Source organism: Aquarana catesbeiana, linkage group LG04 (genome assembly GCF_042186555.1).
Source record: "Aquarana catesbeiana isolate 2022-GZ linkage group LG04, ASM4218655v1, whole genome shotgun sequence".
NCBI classification, from domain to species: domain Eukaryota; kingdom Metazoa; phylum Chordata; class Amphibia; order Anura; family Ranidae; genus Aquarana; species Aquarana catesbeiana.
The window spans coordinates 545,349,529-545,370,873 of record NC_133327.1 but is presented as its reverse complement, the minus strand read 5'-3'; positions in this window follow the sequence as shown (position 1 = coordinate 545,370,873).

Below are 21,345 nucleotides of genomic sequence, written 5' to 3'. Positions count from 1 at the left end.
CCTCATGACGAAAAAACGTCCCTCCCCCGGCAGGTCTAACCCTACAGAATTCCCCCACAGCCGTCACCGGACACAAGGGGGAACCTGGGACCGACCGCAACTCCACCCATGCCCCCTTTCCCAATTGGTCTGTCTTGGACCTCTTGAGGAAGACACCTAAAGCATCACCCCGCAGCTGTACATCTTGTACATCCACACCGCCTTCCCCCCTTTTATTCTTACTCACTAATTCCCCAACCCGAAACGCCCCGAAAAAAGTCAATATAAATGCTGCCCTAAACAGCACATACTCAAACCTAGACCGACAAACATTCTCCAACTGCGTAACTACTTCACCTAACACGGCAAATGAAACCGGGCGTCTTGTGTCGGCAGCCGCTCGACCAGCGCGATATCCGCGCATAGCACGCCGTACCCTAAAATCCTTTGTAACATCCCGCTTACCCGCCATTTGGAACATAAATGCCAAACCAGCCAACTTGCGAGCCATATATGCCGCCGATACCCCCTGCTCAAAATTCCGTCATATAAAGTACAGGAGTAACTGTACCTTGCTCTCCCCACCAACATCATCACCTACTTCCCGCATTAACGCCTCCCATTCCAACCACACCTTACTGTATGCTTGCCAAGTAGTTGCCGAGACAGACCTACGAATCAACAATTGTGCCGTGGTAACACGATGCTCCACAAACTCTCTGGGCAAGGACTCCCCTGCACTTCCGCGTCCGGCACCAGTTGACGAAACCTGTCCCACTGGAAACGAGATAATGCATCAGCTACAGTATTCTCAATCCCAGGAACATGCACAGCAGTAACAAAACAGTTCTTATTTAAACAAAGCAACACCAAATGCCTCAGCAAGCGCACCACCGGTGGCGACGACGCGGTGTTGTTATTAATGGCCTGCACAACCCCCATATTATCACAATGAAACCTTACCCGCCTATTCCGAAACTCCTCGCCCCATAACTCCATCGCTAACACGATGGGAAAAAGCTCTAAAGCCGCCAAATTACGTACCAAACCCTCCTCCTTCCAATGCTCCGGCCACTCCCCGGCGCTCCACCTACCCTGAAAAAAGGCCCCAAAACCACCGGACCCAGCCGCGTCCGTAAATAATTCCATCTCAAAATTGGAAACAGCCTTTTCCAACCACAGTGAACATCCATTATAGGACGCTAGAAAAGAATCCCAAACTCTCAAATCTTCCTTGAGTTCCGACCCTAACCTGATAAAGTGGTGTGGGGCCCGCACCCCCGCCGTGGCAGCCGCCAAACGCCGGCAAAACACACGCCCCATGGGCATAATCCTGCAGGCAAAATTCAACTTCCCAAGCAGCGATTGCAACCCCCGAAGTTGAATCTTCTTCCCCTTGATGGCCTCAGCAACCTCCTGCCTCAAACCTTCCAATTTATCTAGTGGCAACCGGCACTCCATGGCCACGGTATCAATTACAATCCCTAAAAAACACAACTCGGTGACCGGGCCTTCCGTTTTGTCCGCAGCCAACGGCACCCCAAAATTGGCGAACACATGTTGGATTGTGCCCAACAAAGATGCACAAACCTTGCTCCCCGCCGGCCCCATACACAAAAAATCGTCTAAATAATGTATAACAGAGTGCAGGCCGGAGGTATCCCGCACTGCCCATTCCAAAAACGAACTAAACTGCTCAAACAACGAACATGAAATAGCACACCCCATGGGTAAGCACCTATCTACAAAATACTCTCCCCGCCAGCGGCAACCCAACAATCGGCAACACTTCGGATGAACTGGTAAGAGGCGAAAAGCCGCCTCAATATCCGTCTTAGCCAGAAAGGCCCCCTGGCCTAAGCGCTGCACCTATGCCACTGCTTCATCAAAAGACGTGTACGACACCGTGCAGAGGTCCGGATCAATGGAATCATTAACCGACCCCCCCCTAGGATGGGACAAATGGTGAATGAGCCGAAACTGATTCGGCTCCTTCTTAGGCACCACTCCCAACGGGGATATCACCAAATCTTGTACCGGCGGTGCCCTAAACGGACCGGCCATCCGGCCCAACGCCACCTCCTTTAACAATTTTTTCGTAACTACCTCAGCGTGCTCCTCTGCCGATTTCAAATTTTTTGCTGCTGGCGGAACCACCCTGAGCTGACTATTCAATTGAAACCCCTCCCTGAAACCCAATTCCAACAGCCGGGCCACATCCCTATCAGGATACCGCTTTAGAAAGGGAACCATCCTTTCTACCCTCACCGGCGTCTTCCCTTTTTCCAACATCCCCTCTCTTTCCACGTCTGTGTTTAAAGCATCTGGACTGCGGATGGGAGCCCCCGCATGAAGAGCACTCATGTCGGAACCGACACTTGGCTCCGAATTTGCAACTTCCCGCATTAAATTGCCAACAGAAACCCGCTCGCCCTCCGGCCGGTTGTCCAGACAACCCCGAACCCCCGGCCCCACCCTGAAAGGGCGGCAAAGAACCCCTTGGAGAAGACATCAGCTTCATCCAAAGACTAATGTCTTTGTGATCCCACCTTATTGAAGGGCGAACCGCTTTTTTCTGCCTGAACTGCTCATCGTAGCGCAGCCATGCAGTCCCACCATACACTCTTTGTGCTTCCCCGATGGAATCGAGGTAACAGAAGAGCGGCGAGCAATTCTCCGGCGCCTTTTCCCCAATCACACTCGCCAGAATCGCGAACGCCTGCAACCAATTTGCAAACGTACGTGGAATCAAGCGATAGCGCCTCTTCTCCTCTTCCTCTTTCTTGCTCTCATCCGGCTTAACCTTGTCCAGGTTAAACTTCTCCAAAGGCAACAGAGAGAAAATTTCAACGTATTCCCCCTTCCAAATGCGCTCCTTAATCTCTGCCTTTAAGTGCGCTCCCAACGGCCCTTCAAAACACACGTATACTTCACATTTGGCAGCATCCGCCAAACGCAACCCATCCAGACCAGCCGACCCTTTACCGGCCGCAGCCGCATCCACAGCCACTGTGGTCGCTGCAGCCGCCACCACCGGCGCTGCCGGTGGGGGCCCTGTACTGGCCGCCCCCATCCCCCCAACACTCGTGTCCCCCACCGATACCGTACCTCCTGGAGCTACCACCGGGCCTGGGGCTGCCAGCGCAGCTCCCTGACCCATAACGATGCCGGGCACTGCCCACGCAGCCACAGGGGAAATGCCACTCACCGGCCGTGCGCTAGCCTCACAGCGTGCAAGCACCTCCCTGAGACCTGCTAATAACACCTGCACCATCCCCCCAGCCTGTTCCCCAGCCGTTCCCATGGACTGTATACCCGCACTGGGACCCTCCCCAGCCTCCCTATCATTTGTCCCCACTGTCCCCCCCTTTGAGGGCCTAGCATTTCTAACCATAGAGGAAAAAGGTACCCCAACCCGCTCACCTGGCTGCCTCCGTTGCACCGGACTTCCAGCCGTGTCACCAGTTCTATGCGTCGTCTCCCGTCCTTCTGCTGTGTGCCGCTCGTCAATTTCACCCTCAGACAGGCTGTCCTGGGAACTCCCGGCCATCTCGTGATCCCTCTCACCAGGCCGCTGGTCAGGATTCCCCGTTGCCGCCGAGCGCCCAGGCGTGACGTCATCACCCTGCGCCGTTCGCTCTAACTCCACACGAGGTCTGGCACTGCCTTGCCGGGCTACAGGCCGAGCTGGCGAAACCCGCCTCGCCGTGTTCCTGGACCGTGAAGCGGCATGGTCCCCCCGAACTCCACCTGTAACGTCCGCCAGCCTGCTGCGGCCTCTCCTCTCTGGAATACAGGCCCCGGCCGCCTTGTCTGCCAAGCCGTCACCCGTCGCGACCTCTCTCCCCCGCCGAGCCGCCTTCCGACCAGGCGGGGAGCCTGCCAAGGCCGCCGTTCTCCTTCTCTCTTCCCCCGCTGTAGGAGCGGGAGCAGGGCCCACTGATGCGCTCCCCCCCCGCGCCCGCCATGACCGTGTACTCGCCGCCGACGACTTCTTCACAGGCGGCTCCCCTTCTATCTCACTGGCTCCAGTCCTCCCCCTGTCCCCGTCGGCCGCAGGACTAAAACGCTCGGGAGGTCGCGACCTCCTAGCGCGTGGCCGTTCCGCGAGCTGTGCGGGCGTGCTAGTGGATGCCTGGCTGGGACCCTGAAGCAAGGATGCCAAGGTGGATTGCAGCCACTCAGTCCCCCTAGCCGCCGTCTCCTCCCGCAGCTGCTGCAACAAACGCTCCACATCCCCCATGCTAACTATCTAACCTGCACCGCCGAAATTCACCTTCCTCACTACCTACTTCTTCCCAACTGACCCCTGCCCCTAAGCTCCACCCTCCTAAAAGTATACCAAACTCCCCCCACTGCCTGGCTAGTTAACCCCTCTATCTCCGCCTCACAGCTCCACCCTAGTCATGCTAGCCCTACACCTATGCTGCGCTCAGTTCCGGGCTGTACTTTACTAGTATATTTTAACATGGGGTAATGAAAGACATTGGGGGAGGTTTACTAAAACAGGTGTATTTAAAATCTGGTGCATCTGTGCATGGTAGCCAATCAGCTTCTAACCTCAGCTTGTTCAATTAAGTTTTGGCAATAAAACCTGGAAGCTGCTTGGTGTCTATGCAGAACTGCAACCGATTTTGCATGGTCCAATTTTAGTAAATAACCCCCATTATGGCAAATTAGCATTGTACTGTACAACTCTCTTTTAAGAGTAAAGCAGAGAATGATAGCATTGTTTGGCAAGCTGGAACCAAGTGATAGGGTAGGAGCAGGGCCTGAAACTAGGGGGGCATAGGGGGTCGCCTGCCCTGGGTGACGTATCTTGGGGGATGCCACCCCCACCCACACTGGGAACTGCTGCTCTAAGGGTGTCACTGCCACCTGATCAAGTGTAATGCAGACAGGTCTCCCTCCTAGTCCTACCCAGTGACAGTCTATGTCTTTTCTGAATGAGGCATCCTAAAGAAGTGGAGGCTTCAAATAAGGCCCTGCACTGGGGGGTGAAGAGGAGGCCCTGGATGGGGGGGTGCGGAGGAGGCCCTGGACTGGGGGGTGCAGTGAAGGCCCTGGGTTGAGGGAGGGTGCAGAAGAGGCCCCGGACTGGGAGGGGGGTTAGAGGAGGCCCTGGGCTGATGGGGAGTGCAGAGGAGGCCCTGGACTGGGGGGTGCAGAGAAGGCCCTGGACTGGGGGGGTGCAGTGGAGGCCCTGGACTGGGGGGGGTACCAAAGAGGCCCTGTACTAGGAGGGGATTAAACAGGAGGCCCTTGACTGGGGGGTGCAGAGGAGGCCCTGGACGGGGGATACAGAGGAGGCCCTTGACTAGGAGGGAAGTACACCGGAGGCCCTGGACTGGGAGGTGTGGAGGAGGCCCTGGACTTGAAAAATAGAGTTGATAAAGGACCTAGATTCGGACAGCAGGGTACAGAGGAGGCTCTTAACTTGGGGTGGACTCTAAAGGAGGCCTTGGACTGGGAGAGGAGTGCAGAGGAGGCTCTGGACTAGGGGGTGAGTGCAGAGGAGGCCATTGACTGGACTAGGTGAGGGGGTGCCTGGAGGTCCCAGATTAGGAGAGGGGGTGTCTGAAGGCCCTGGACTAGGGCAGGGGGTGTCTGAAGGCCCTGGACTAGGGCAGGGGGTGTCTGAAGGCCCTGGACTAGGGCAGCAGGTGTCTGGAGGCCCTGGACTATGAGAGGGTTATCGTGGAGGCCCTCTGGACTAGGAAAGAGGGTGCCTGGAAGACCTTTCAGCTTCAGGGTGAAAAAGCCTGGATTTACAGCCTATGCTGAGGAAGAGCCTGCCTGGGCCCTGAAGGGTGAGTTCAAAACATAAATGGGGACATTTCTTAATTGTTGTAAGTAATGCCAAACAGGAGCAGAGAGACAAGTCGTGTGGTAGATTTATTAAAGGAGAAGTACAGCCAAAGCCTGTTTGGTTGGACTTCTGTTGATCACATCAGTGCAGATTGTTTTGCACTCCTGTGACCCATTTTCAGGTGACAGCGGGCTAAGGCCCGCTTTTGGCTGATATCACAGAGTTGGTCCAGGCTGGGGAAAGATCGCAACCATATGGTTGGGATCCGCTCTATTGCCTGGACTGGCCTGAGAGGCTGAGCTGGGTGCTGGTCCAGCTATCCTGCTATCTGGCCCACATGACAATAAGGCCTCATTCACATGGAGAATAAGCATATGCATCCATGCTCAGTGTGATGGCCGTGTACTGCTTGGGGATGCATGGTGTTCTGTGCATCCCTGTGTGGGCAGTCCAATCAAAGTCAATTGGGAAGCAGCAGTTGCGTGGACATAGTCAAATGTAAAAATTTTCACACGCAGACAGGAAGGGATGCATGTATCCGAATGCACGGTGTCTGCATTCAGATCTGTGCACCCACTTCTATAGTTGAAGCTCTCTAGTGGATGCAGATGCAGCAAAAAGTGGCTCAGCATACAGAACCTATCTCAGCACCTGTCTGAATGAGCCCTTAGGGAAATTTATCAAAACTAGAGCAGACAGAATTTGGAACAGCTGTGCATGGCAACCAATCAGCTATTAGCTTTCATTTTTAAAGCTGAACAAGCTGAAGATAGAAGCTGATTGGTTGCCATGCACAGTTGTTCCAAATTCTGACTGCACCAGTTTTGATAAATTCCCCTCACTGTGTTTTACATTTCTTACTCCTGACTACTGCCTTGGCTGTCTGGGGACTCACACTCCTGATTGGCTTTTGCCAGCAGCGGGAGCCATTGGCTCACACTGCTGTCAATCACAGCCATTGAACCAATCAGAAGACGGAAGGAGCAAAGTCGAGCTCCGTGTGTAGACGGACGCATAGAGCTGCAGCTCGGGAGCGTGCCTGCTTGGGTGCCCCCATAGCAGGCTGCTTGCTGTGGGGGCACCCAGAAAGAGGGAGGGGCCAGGTACGCGGCGAGGGACCCAAGAAGAGGAGGATCCAAGCTCCCAAGTGCAAAACCACTACACAGAGCAGGTAAGTATAACATGTTTATTGTTTAGAAAAAACAAAAAAACAAGACTTTAATATCACTTTAAGGTTAGCTGTGTGTAGTAAAGGATATGCAATAGAACATTTTTATTTATTTAAAATTAGCATACTGAAGTTTGTACTGTCTGTTACATACTCGCTTGTGGCACAGTCATTAAAGCATATGGCCCTTTAAGCCCCTCCCACTGTTAATGCAATCTGACAACACCCACAGTTTTGGCATGGTGCCCCTATATTGCCACATACCATGGCAAAAAAATGTCCAGCCCTGGGTGCCAGATATGCTAGCTATGCCACTGGGTAGGAGTAGGGGTAGAAAGGGGTCCTTGTGCACCTTGGGATTGTGAGGAGAAACCTACCCTTCAGTGTAGAACATTTACGAGGTTCATAAGTCAGTTAGGCACTGATCAAAGCCGCATGGCAAGAAGTGGGTTATCCATGAGTCTCAAATATCTTTATTTGAATATATATCTACATTTGAGTGTAGTGTCCTAAAGTTTTGCTGTTAGTTTTTTACTGGAAAATATCCAGTGAGTTCTGGATACTACTTCAGCCAGTGCGAGATGTTAGAAAGCCATGCTTTTGCTATGGTTTAGTTATTTGCCATCAACAAATAAGTCATTAGCGTAAATTGATGTTTTGTAAGGACTTCGGGTTTCAAATTAATGCGGAACTTTGGTCATTTTTTCAACTTTCCATCTATTAAATCTTCTGCCCTTGTTGTTTTAACTTTGGATAGTAAAACTATTTTTTTGATGCCAGTAAATACCTTATACACCCCACTTCCTGTTTCTTGTCTGGTAAAAAGCTTGGGCGTAAGGTATCATGCACATTTCTCTCTCTCACTCTTGTGAGAGTTTGCCAGGAAGGGAGGCGGGATGAGTCAGAGGGCCAATGAGAGCTGCAGGGCTGCTGAGCTGGAGCTGTGCCTCTTGTGTGTCTGTGTAAATCCAGGAAGTGAACAGGCAGCAGTTTCAGCTGCCCACAGTTAAAATGGATGCAGCCAGATTTAGCAGAAGGAGACTTCTGCAGCATATTTGACAAGTACAGAATCACAGTATATATAAAATAATATGCAAAGTGGTTGCAGGGAAGCTTTAGAATGGCAAAGATGCTTTTTTTATTACAAGTTATGTGAGCAGACTGCAGTTCCTCTTTAAGGAGTGCCTCACAGGGGTTTTAAAACAACGGGGAGTTGCAGGAGCTCATGAAGCATTGCATAGACCTCTTGTTTCCAGGTCATTCGCATTCTAGGAAAATGATTTGGTCTCTATAGTGGTATTTAGTTCATTTGTCCATTTCTGCATGTAGTTTTGACAAGGCAGTGAGGATTTATGGAGTAGTTGGCTGTTTAGCAAGGAAATCAAGCCTGGAGAAAAAGGATCATCCTTACATTTCTGCTCAAAGACTGTGAAAGATAATTTGATAAATACTTAAACAGTTGGTGGTTTATAGGCCTTCCATAATTTTTCCTAATTTTTAGGAGTATAGTGGTGGATGGCCTGCAATAAAAGCAGATGAAAGTGATCAATCTTATTCAATCCTAGAGTGCTGGGAGGTGGGGGGAAGGGAAAGGGCCATGACAAAGGGGAATGATGGTAGGAGAAGAAAGGAAGAGAAAGATCAAGAAAGAACACGGTCAATGTGATAAAAAGAAAACAATTGCAGTGTAATGATACAAGCACTGGCAAGGCTCCAGTCAGCTCTTACCATATTCATTCAGATGAGAAACTGCAAATAATCTGAATAGACAATCCACCCATGTGACAGGTCTTGAGAAGGCAGAGAGCAGTGGTCCTTTCTCTGGAACCAGGGGAGTGTTCCAGATTTTTTTTTGTTTCAATATTTTTTATTGAATTTTACATATGTTAACAATTAGACATATAGATACACACATTACACTTTGGTATATAACATGTCACAACATTTGACTAATTGTTCAGTTATAACAATCATTAAAAATGGTATTATGGGTATTATAGGCTATTATATTTTTACGTCCGAATCTATCAAATTTCTTACATGTTGATGAGTTAATCGCCAGTAGGTGTTCAAAGGTGTGATTTTGGTGAACTAGTTGTACCACATCTGAGGGGTTTATTGAGAGAGTGTCTTTCCAGTTGTGGAGTATTAGAGTGCGGGTTGCTAGAAGGATGTGGGTAATGACTGGTCTGAAGTTGGGAGGGAATTTTTCTATCCCTATGTTGAGGATTGCTAGTGCTGGGTGGGGGGAGGTTAAAATTCCTGTAATTGATGAAATCATCTGGAATGTCTTGTTCCATAAGCTTGTTATGCTTAGGCAATCCCAGAGGGTATGTAGGAGGTGACCAGTTTGGCCACATTTCCTCCAGCATAGGGGCGATGTATCTGGGAAGTATGTGGCTAATCTGTACGGGGTATAGTGGCATCTATTGGTTATTTTAAGTGTCATTTCCCAGTGATTGACACAGTGGGATGCTTTGTGTATTCCCCTGAAGGCGTGTTGCCATTGGTCATCTGGAAATGTGGTACCCAAATCTATCTCCCATTTCCTAAGTGCTGCTGACTTTTGGAAAGTTTGTTTGTCATGGATGAGTTTGTAGAATAATGATATCCCGTTGATGTTATGTTTAGGGCTTGAATAGAATTGCCATGCTTTTGCTGGTATATTTATTCCTGGGATGGGGTGTGATTTTAGGAAGTGTGAGATACGTACACATGAGAAAAGCATGTTGTCTGGCAGATTATATTCATTCATTATTTGTTCTGCAGATTTCGGCTTGTGTTCTCTTAGAAGGTCTTGTAAATGTAGTATGCCATGTATTGGAAGCTTTGTTGTTGATAGCATAGAGTTTTTTACCTCTAGAAGGCATATAGGGAACCTGTATTTTATTTCATGTGTGTCAGTGTAATGTTGTCCCAGGAGGAATCTCCACGCCTGTATGGATCTCTGTATGGAAGGGGAAAAGTTCAGAGTTTCCCAGGGTTTCCAAATGTTGCCCATGAGGAATGCTGTTAAGTCAGTCATTGGGGTCAGCGTTCTCTCTATTTCTACCCACAGTGTTATGTTACGCTTGTGGAACCAATATTTAAGATGGTCTAATCTAACTGCCCAGAGGTAGTTGTGTATGTCTACTAATCCAGCACCTCCTACTCTTTTATGTGGGATGAGGTTGTTTCGGAAGCATCTAGCTTTTTTTTCACCCCATATGAATTTCCACATGAGATTTGTTTGAATGTAGTGGAGAGGTATAAGGATTGGTAGGGTGCGGAATATGTATAAGATCTGCGGTAAGATTGACATTTTGAAAGCCACTATTTTGCCTAACCAGGATATTTCCTTTCTTGTGATTTATTTTAGTTGGGTTTCCAGTTTGGCTATTAATGGCTTAATGTTGGCATTGGTTAGAGAGGAGGTTGTGTTTATCAGGGTGATTTTTAAGTACAATATGCTCTTTTTGCTCCATGCATAGGGGAGGCTTTCTTGTAGGATGTTTCTGGTAGGCTGTGGTACTCCCATGCTTAAGATTAGAGATTTGGTGAAATTGACTCTCTAATATGAGATGTCACCAGAAGTCCGTTAATATTTTGTGGGCTTGTACTAGAAAGGTGAGCGGGTTTGTCAGAAGAAGAATGACATCATCTGCGAATATAAGTTTAGGACATGTCTGTTAGAGCCAAACTGGAAACCGGTTATTGAGGCATGTGTTCTGATTGTCTCTGCTAAGGATTCCATCATTAAGTTGAATATTGTAGGAGAAAGGGGGCAACCTTGACAAGTCCCATTGGATATGCTGAAGGGTGTGGATAAGAGGCCTGATGTGTACACTTGGGCTGATGGGCAGGAGTATAGGGCTAGAAATGCAGTTAGTATAGGTCCCTCAAAACTGAACTTGGACAGTACCATTTCTATCTACTTCCAGAGGACACTATCGAACGCCTTCTCTGCGTCTATGGATAGTAGTAGAGAAGGCGTTTGGGTTTTCTCAGCATGGTGAATAATATTTATAATTCTTCTGGTAGCATCTGAAGTTTGTCTCACCTTCACAAATCCCATCTGATCACATTGGATAATAGAGGGGATGATGTCAGTTAGACGTGTGGCCAGTAGATTTGCATATACTTTGATGTCTGAATTTAGTAGGGATATTGGATTAAAATTGGCTGGGGTAGTGGGGTCTTTCCCAGGTTTGGGTAAGGTTACCATATGAGCTCTCAGCATCTTTTGGGAAAAGGCTGATGATGATAAAATTGTCTTAAACGTTTTGAAATATTTGTTTGAAAAACTGTCTGGTCCTGGTGATTTATCGTTCGGTAGTGTAGCAATGACTGTTTCTATTTCGTGGGTTGTAAATGGAGAGTTTAGTTTTCTTAGTTTTTTTTTTTTTTTTTTTTTTTTTTAGTTGGGTTTCAGAGAGTGATGGAAGTTTAAGTCTTTGTGGAAACTGTATTTTTTCTGTGGTTGGTTGTGGGGTTGAGGTGTCTCTGTGTAGGTTGTACAGTGTGCCATAGTATTTGGCAGACTGGTTCACTATTTCTTGTGGATTAGTGATTTTGTGATGCAGGGTAGGGTATATTAAAGTAATTGTAAAGCTTCAATTTTTTTTTTAAATAACAAACATATCATACTTACCTCCACTGTGTAGTTTCTTTTTTTCACAGCTTGGCCCCGAACACCGACTTCTGGGGTCCCGCGGCGGCTCTCACGGCTCCTCCCCGCATCAGATAACCTTGCGGGCGTGCTCCCGAGTACAGCATTCGGTGTCCATAGCCATCGAATGTATGACTCGGCCCCGCCCCCCGGCTCCCGAGTCATTGGATTTGATTGACAGCAGCAGGAGCCAATGGCTGTGCTGCTATCAATCTATCCAATCAACTGCCGAGAACCCCGGGCAGAGGGACAGTGCGCAGGGCCGTCTTAATAGCATCATGGGCCCCTGGGCAAAGTAATGCTCTGGGGCCCCTACAATAGAGACAAGCGAAGCTTCCCCTTTTGGGTGGAACCTCGCATTAACTACGTGAACAATCATTCTATAAAGCAAAGAAACAGTGGGAAAATACTACATACATAAAGTAACAAAGCTGTCTTGTGCATATAATATATCTGCTAGATTAATGCCTCCCCAGCACTATGGCCCCTCTACAACCTAGATATCCCCCCAGCACTCTGACCCCTCTACACCCCAGATATCCCCCCAGCATTCTGACCCCTCTACACCCCAAATATCCCCCCAGCACTCTGACCCCTCTACATCCCAGATATCCCCCCAGCACTCTGACCCCTCTACATCCCAGATATCCCCTCAGCACTCTGACCCTTCTACACCCCAGTTATCCCCCCAGTACTCTGACCCCTCTACATCCCAGATAATCCCCCAGCACTGTGACCCCTCTACACCCCAGATGTCCCCCCATCACTCTGACCCCTCTACACCCTAGATATCCCCCCAGCACTCTGACCTCTCTACACCCTAGATATCCCCCAGCACTCTGACCTCTCTACACCCCAGATATCCTGCCAGCACTCTGACCCATCTACACCCCAGATATCCCCCCAGCACTCTGACCCCTCTACATTCCAGATATCCCCCAGCACTCTAACCCCTGTAGATCTACAACTACATGAACAATCATTCTGTACAGCAAAGAAACAGTGGGAAAATACTACATACATAAAGTAACAAAGCTGTCCTGTGCATATAATATAATATATCTGCTAGATTGATGCCTCCCCAGCATTATGGCCCCTCTACACCCTAGATATCCCCCCAACACTCTGACCCCTCTACACCCTAGATATTCCCCCAAGCACTGTTACCATATATACCATAAGATACCCCTTGTATTGTGACCCCACTACATCCCTGATACCCCCTACACTGTGGCCACCCAAGATACCCCAAGCATTGCTACCCCCTATACACCCCAGATCCCCCCCTCAGCATGGTTTTCCCCCATACACTCTTGATATCCGCCAGCACCATTATTCCATCCATGTAGTACCCCCTTTTTCAGTGGAGATACAGTGCATGTGAACTTTTGGCTATGTGCCCACCTCCAGCACTGGACTCACCTATACCAATCAAGCAGGCAGAAGGAGGGGTGGAGGAGGGAGCATCCCTCCGGGCATTCCAAGCCCTTCAGTGAAAACAGTGCTGAACAGCTGGGCTCACTATGACACCATCCACAATGCTACTTCCACAGGTGGGCTCTCAGTGCTGCCAATTCAGCAGCACCCACTCCAGCTCCTACCCCTCAGCCTTCGAGTCCAGAGCATTTAAGCTGCATGGGTCGGGGTCAGAGCATCACTGGTGCTCTGCCCCTCCCTGCTGGCTGTGAAATAATAGGTATCGTTCTGCACAGCACGGTGCACTGCTGCCAGCCTGCCTCCCCTGTGTATCCATCACTCTCAGTGCCATTGTGGGGCCCCCAATTTCCAGGCAGCGTGGGCTCAAGGACCAGCTGCTTTAGGGAAAGTGCAGGGGCCCCCATGCAGCTGGGGCCCCTGGGCAGTGCCCGGCTGTGTCCACTCATTAAGACAGCCCTGACAGCACTTCCTCACCGTTGGAAAGTCCAGGGCTCAGGTAAGTAAAATGGGGGGGGGGGGCTGGGGTCACTACCAGGTGTTTTTTCACCTTTAATGCATAGGATGCATTAAGGTGAAAAAACATGAGGTTTTACAACTCCTTTAAGTGTGCTATTCTGGATTTGGTGCGTGCTGCCTTGATTCTGTTAGCATTGGCATAGGATTCTAGTTGTAGGCATCTGAGGTGTTTGTCATATTGTTGTGCGAGATGTTCTCTCAGTGTGTCTCTTTAGAAAGTGTATTTGTTAGGCAGTATTAGGTGATGTTTTATTGTGTATTTCAAATAGCATAGCGTTAAGTTTTGAGGTGTATCTTTTTTTCTCTTTAACCCCTAGTTGTATAAGTATGTCCCTCATGAATGCCTTATGAGCATTCCAAAGGGTGTATGGGTCTTCTACTGATGTATAATTGTTTAGGAAAAAGTCCCGGAGATGCTGAGAGATCACTCGATATGTGTGGGGTTCTTGTAATAATCTAACATTTCAGCGCCAGATGGGAGAGGAAGGGGAGGCAACCTTTTCTTTAATAGACAATGCTTTTGCAGCGTGGTCTGACCACATAATATCACGTATATGTGTGGCGGTGACCTGCTGTAGGAGCCACTTGTCCATTAGGAACATGTCTATACGTGAATACGAGCTATGCCTATGTGAGAAAAAGGTGTAGTTTCTCTCGTTGGCATGGAGGCATCTCCATGCATCGAACAGTTCCTCTGTGTGGAATAGGGTGTGAAGGGAAGCTGTGCCTTTAGGTTTGCTTGTGGTTGTATCCATCTTGGGATTTGAGATCAGGTTGAAGTCTCCGCATATGTGGAGGTTTCCATACTTCATAGAGTTGGCTTTTTTAAGCACTCTCCTTATAAATTGGAGCTGGTGGGAGTTTTGGGCATATAATGTTACAAGTGTGTATGGTTTGGAGTTAATGTTCAATGTTATAATGAGGTATCTGCCCCCTTAGTCTATGAATGACTCTTTAAGTTGGAAGGACAGGGAGTTTCTTAGGGCCATTAGCACTCCTCCTTTTTTGTGGTAAGGTGTGCATGCCAAAAACACACGGGGGTAGTCTCTGCATGAGCAATTTGGGACTTTGGTCTTCTGGAAGTGTGTTTCCTTCACACAGAGGATATCCATCCTGTGTTTGCAGGCCTCTTTCCACATGGAGAATTTTTTTGCAGGGTGGTTCAGGCCCCGTCATTAATGCATAAGCATGTGATAGTCATTTGAGGTGATATGGGTATTGGCGTATGGTGACATGGATTAAGTACTCACTGTGTTCATGGATTCTGCCCTTGTGTGGTTCAGTACCCTGTGTCATGGTAGGGTGAGGCTTATCTTCTTCAGCAGTGGAATATACCTTCCTTTGCATAATGCTGTGTGTATCAAACATAGAACAAAAAGAACAAAAATTACTTAAAGTTAAAGGTAGAGTCATAAGAAATGGATCTTGGAACGGATCCACGTGCAGGTGTAACTGCTACGGGTGGTTGAGGGGAAAACAGGAGAATAAACTGTAGACTCCTATGACCGAAGATGTTCGTGGATAGCGTTGTGTTACATTTAGGAGTTTCCACCGGTATGTTTTTTATTGGAGTGTTTGTGTGATACCACTTGCCATTCTTTTTGGATTGGTTGTGGGGCCGATGCTGAATGTGAGGCCTGATCGGGGATTATACCCCACTGACGTAAGGTTGTTATTCCTTCTTCCATTGTCGTGATTTACTTTGTGGTCTCATTGTGAGTAATAGAGAGCGTTGCAGGGTATCTCCATTTGTGTGGGACTTCGTGGTTTCTTGATGATTGTCACCAGGTTGCGACGCCGCTGTAGTGTGAGCCTGGATAGATCTGGAAGCAGTTGCATGGTGGCATACTGTGAAGCAGTGTTGTCATGTCTGCGTGATGTCTGCAGGATTTGTTCCTTCACATGGTAATAGTGAACTCTTGTCATGGATCTGCAGTAATGTTCATGTTTGTCTGCTTACCTCTCCGTGTGATCAGCTTAAGAGACCGGCTGCCTTTCACCTGGATGCTTAAGTAATCTTCCCTCAAGCATGGCTCCACCCCAGCCTCTAACTGGGAACACTATATTAACCTGTGCACTGCAAGCCAGCCTAGCTGATCAATATTGTGTGTTTGGCTTCCTGCGTGCTCTTTGCTGTGTGTCCTACATCTAATCCTGTTTACCGACCTTGGCTTGTTCTTGACTGTCCTTGTCTGCTTCATATCCTGACCTTTGGCGTGTTCTTTAACTATCCCTATCTGCTTGTTGCCCCAACCTTTGACTTATCTCCCGACTATCCCTTGTTGTCCTTGTCTGCTGCTTTCTCTCTATCCTCCAGTAGTCTACCTTGAGTGTGAGCTTGGAGACCCTGGGGGCCACGACCTGCAACAAAATCCATCCCCACCATCAGGGGCCTCTGGTGAACACCTGCTGGCTCTTAGATTCCATGCCCTGGAGAATCTCATGCTCTAGTTCCCAGTGTGATCTGTGTTGGTGCTCCAGAGGGCCTGCTTTCCTGAACCACCCAGAGCTCCATCCGCAGCAGTCAACCGTAGGGTCCACTATCTTAGAGGTGCAGTCCTGATCCCAATGGTGTGCATGTGTCACCTGGCCTCTGGTGATCTGACAGTTTCATCAGCCATGGACCCGGCTGATGTGCCGCTACCCGCAGATGATCCGTTGCAGAGCATAGTCCGTAGACTCGAGACCCAGGAATCTAATCAAACTCAGGTGATGCGATTCCTCCAGGATTTGGCTTCCCGCTTCGAGCAGCTTCAGGCCTCTTTAGGAACCCCGATTCAGCAATCTCAATTACAATCGGCGGCTGTACCTATTCTGGTTGCAGTTGCAGCCACACATTCGCTGCAACTGTCAGCTCCGTCCCGTTTCTCTGGGGCCTGCAGCGGGTTTCTCAGCCATTGCACCATTCACTTTGAACTCCAACCTCAAAACTTCTTGCCTGATTGGGCAAAGGTAGCCTATATTATTTCCCTCCTCTCCGGTGTAGCTTTAGCCTGGGCTGCCCCCCTGTGGGAGAAGAACGATCCAGTGGTTTCTAGTCTGTCCGAATTGAAGCTCTTTCAGAATATCTTCAAGGAACTGGCTCTGGTTTCTGAGTTGAGCTGGAATAATGAGGCCTCAGTTGCAACCTTTTTATATGGCCTCTCTGACCGAGTGAAGGATAAATTAGCGGGAAGAACCATCCCCGCCGGTCTGGACGATGTCATTTCCTTGTGTAACCAGATCAATATTCGCTTTCAGGAGAGGTCCCATGGAGCATCTTCTGCCAGCTGAGGAACCTATGCAGCTGGGCCGGACCAGGCTTACCCCCAAGGAACGTGCTAGGTGCAAAACTCTGGGCCTGTGTCTCTATTGTGGGGGCAAGGGACATTTTTGTGACTCCTGCTTGCTTTGTCCGGGAAACACTGGGGTCCAATACATCTGGAAGGTGGAGTATTCGACCCAGAAATATCACCTTCTCGTCTTCTTCTTTCGATGTTCCTTCATGTAGGTGCTTCCTCTCAATCGGCCTTGGCATATCTGGATTCCGGGGCTGCTGGCAATTTTATGGCCTTGAGAACTGCATCTTTCATGAAGCTTACCCTTTAGCCCTTCACTACACCATTTATTTTCTTGGCAATTGATGGCACTGTTCTTCCAGGGGGCCCTATCCACTTCCAGACTCTCCCTGTTAAGATGTCAGTAGGTATACTCCACCAGGAGTGGATATCCTTCCTTATCTTACCTAAGGCCTCAACCCCCATTGTATTGGGCCTCCCTTGGCTACAGCTCCACTCTCCACATGTGGACTGGGCTTCTGGGCAAATCCTGGCTTGGGGTCCCTCCTGTTTCTCGTCCTGCCTACTCAAGGTTGCCCCAAGGAGAGACTTCCGGTTGCAATCACATCTGTATCTTCTGCTCTTCCCGCTAGATATAGCGATTTCCAGGATGTGTTCTGCAAAAAATCAGCTGAGTTGTTTCCTCCTCACAGGTCCTTTGACTGTGCTATTGACCTTGTTCCCGGAGCAATTCTGCCCAGGGCAGTACCTACCCTCTGTCCATCCCAGAGACCGAGTCCATGTATGAGAATGTCACTGAAAATCGAGAGAGAGGTTTCATCCGGAAATCCTCACCGCCTGCGGGAGCAGAGTTCTTTTTCGTTGCCAAAAAAGATGGTACCTTAACACCCTGCATTTACTATCGAGGTTTAAATGCAATGACAATCAAACAGCGATACACGTTACCCTTAATATCTGAGCTATTCGACAGGTTGAAAGGTGCCTCAATTTTTACCAAGTTGGATCTCAGAGGTGCATACAATCTGTTCCGGATACGTGAAGGTGACAAATGGAAAACCGTGTTTAGCACTAGAGATGGGCATTATGAATAGTTGGGTATGCCTTTCGGTTTGTGTAATGCCCCAGCTGCGTTTCAAAACTGTCAACGAAATCTTTATGGATCTGCTGTATCAATATTTTGCCATCTATCTGGATGACATTCTCATCTTTTCAGAAAATTTGCTTGTCCACAGAAACCATGTCCGGATTGCGCTTCGGTGCCTTAGAGAGAATAATCTTTATGCCAAGCTGGATAAATGTTCTCTTGAATGTTCTGAGGTCCAGTTTCTGGGATGCTTTGTCGCGAGTTTGGGTCTTTGTATGGATCCTGGAAAGGTCTTGGCCATTACCAACTGGCCTCTTCCTGCCAGCCTCAAGGCCACACAGCACTTTATTGGGTTCACAAATTATTATAGGCAGTTCATTAGGAATTACTCTTCCATTGCTGCGCCTATTATCGCCTTGACCAAGAAGGGTGCGAATGCAAAGGAGTAGTCCCCTGAAGCTGTCTCTGCATTTCATGATTTGAAACAGGCCTTTGTTACTGGACCTCTCTTGAGGAAGACCAAATGCTGGGGATCCATTTTTTGTTTAAGTTGATGCTTCTTCAGTGGGGGTGGGAGCTGTGCTTCTTCAATCCTTTGAGAAGAAACGTCAACCATGTGCGTTCGTCTCCAAAGAAAATTCTCAGCCAGAGAAAAATTATGCTCTTGGTGATCGGGAACTTCTTGCAATTAAACTGGCATTAGAGGAGTAGCGTCATCTCTTGGAGGGTTCCCCCTCACTCCATAACGATTTTCACTGATCATAAGAATCTGCAGTACTTTCAGAATGCCAAACATCTGCCAGACAGGCCAGGTGGAGTGTTTTCTTCTTTTTTAATTGTTTATTTAAAGAATTTTGCAGATTATACAAAATTACACAAATAACACAAATTTTCCATGTAATACAAATATACACTGTCTTTGATAAAAAGGAGAAAGAGATAGAAAAAAACAAAAAATTTAGGAATAGCAATAACAATGAGGTTGCGGCCTAGCTGGACATAGAGTGTTTATACACATACGGATTAGCATCGGCAGGTAATTTGCACCATATCTGCAAGTAGAACAAAAGAGCAATGGAGAAACTCCACAAACAGCTGTGCGTCTAGCTTAAATCTACAGAAGATTCAATAGGAGAAGCATTATAGGTATCAGTCTCCAATTGGCTGGAACTATGTACATCAAGGCCAGAGTCAAAATCATCCCAGATCTGCCATATTTTTGAAAACTTCTGTATTGAATCATCTATTACTGCAGTCAGATGTTCCATTCTACGTATATCTGCTATAATAGAAAGGGTTTGTGGGATTGTGGGGGGTGAGGTAGAGAGCCATAGCCTGGGGATAGCTTGTTTAGCAGCTAATAATATAAAGGACATCAATCTCTGCTTAGTTTTTGGGGATACCTGGAAAAGGGAGACCCAGTATGTAATGTATAGGATTTAAAAGGATAGGGAACTCTAGCAATTTTTCCAGAAGTGTTTGGATCTGGGTCCAGAACTGATTAACTGGGGGGAATTCCCAGAAAGTATGAAAGTGTGAACCCACTGCATTATTACATCTCCAGCATTGTTTTGAGATTGTCGGGTTACAGGCATGTAAGAGTTCTGGGGTTCTGTACCAAAATAGTAGGACTTTATGCGCGGTTTCCTTATGGGACACACTGCGGGAGATTTTGGAGGTGGACTCCCATATTCTTCGCCAATCCAATAGGGAGATATCGTGTTGAAGTATCTGAGACCATTTTCGCATGTAATGGTGACTATCTACAGTTAAGGGGGTGACCTCTTGTAAGACGGAGGAAGGAGTGTGCTAGACGTGCTCCATGCTGCAGCTGAGACCGGGACTAATGATTCCCCACTGATCCGCAGAAGCATCACCTGAGATCGGCAGGTGAAAGTCCCAGCTGTCCTTGCAATCTTTGCTCTATTTCCTGTGCTTTGCTGTGCGATACCTACTCTGGTAGTTCACAGTGTTCACACTGTTCAGCTGTGTCTGTCTACACATGATCATACCCTGTGGTAACCCACTGCAAAACCAGCGCTATTACCAGTGATCTATTGGCAACCTACGGCTTTTCTCCCCCCCCCCCAGGGTTCCATGGGATGGAGGAGAAGGCGAAGTGTATCCAACACATCGAGCCATCTGCCTACAGCTACCACGGTATCTACGGTATCTACCAGCCAGCAAGGCATCCTAGAGTTCTTCCCTGTTGGTGGCCGGACTCGCTCCCGCACATCAAAGCTAGAGTTGGGAGGCTGCAGAGAAGCCGCTTGTGTCCCCGCTTGTGTCCCTGCTTGTGTTCCCTCTTGTGATCCCCTGCAATCACCGGCTTCAACTCCATTTCTACCAGCTCCGTTTCCAACAGCTGCTATGATTGCTGTGAGAGCGCAGCCTTCATCTACGGCTCCACCTGAACCCCTGAACCCCGCTGGGTTAGGTGCGGTAAGTCGAACAAGTGCATCAGCATCAGTTATATTAAACACAGCAAGCACAGCAAATATAAATGTGATTAATCCTATAGAGTCTCCCTCACCTCTTTCCTCCCCTATCTCCACCACCCTTTCTTCAGCTGGGGTTAAATATGATATAAAAGTGGCTGGAGGTTTAGAGGGAGGTTTAGAGGGAGAGGTAGAGAAAAGATCTGCTCTCAGTTTAGAGGAGGGAGATCTAAGGGAATATCTTCGCGCACTACTTACTCGTAATGACATGGAGGCTTTTGTGCAACGTTTGGAGCATGGTTATCACAAAGAGCTTCAATCTGTTAAAATGGAGCTGTGGGCAACAGGGGTAAAGACTGTAGAGTTGGAGCAGTCCTTAGATGTCTTGATGGGCTCACTACAATCACAAGAACAACGTTTAGATACACAAGAGGCGCACATCCATACATTGTTCCAATTATTGGAGGAGCAGGAAAATCGTAATAAGAGGAACAATATCCATATTAGGGGGTACCAGAGATATCAGGTACCGAGGACCTTATGTTAACAGTCAAAAAAATATTCAACTTTTTGCTGGAAAAACCTGAGACATCAAATATAGAACTTGATAGAGTTCATCGGGCTTTAGGACCTAGAAATATAGATTCATCTAAACCAAGAGATATTATTTGTCCTGTACATTTCTATAGAGAGAAGGAGGAGATTATGAGGAAGGCCAGAGAAAAAGGTCAAGTTAACCTAAATGGGACATCTGTCTATTTATTACACGATTTGTGTCGGTTTACATTAGAGAAAAGAAGAGCACTAAGGCCACTGCTTAAAATGTTGCAAGATCGCAAACTCGCACATCGTTGGAGCTTCCCATTCCAACTCCAAATCAAGAAAGATGGCAGGTGGTTTAATATACGTGATCCATCCGATATCATCGCTATACAAAAAATCCAGGTCCAGAGTAATGGAAGCATGGTCGGACCAAGTGATGGGATAG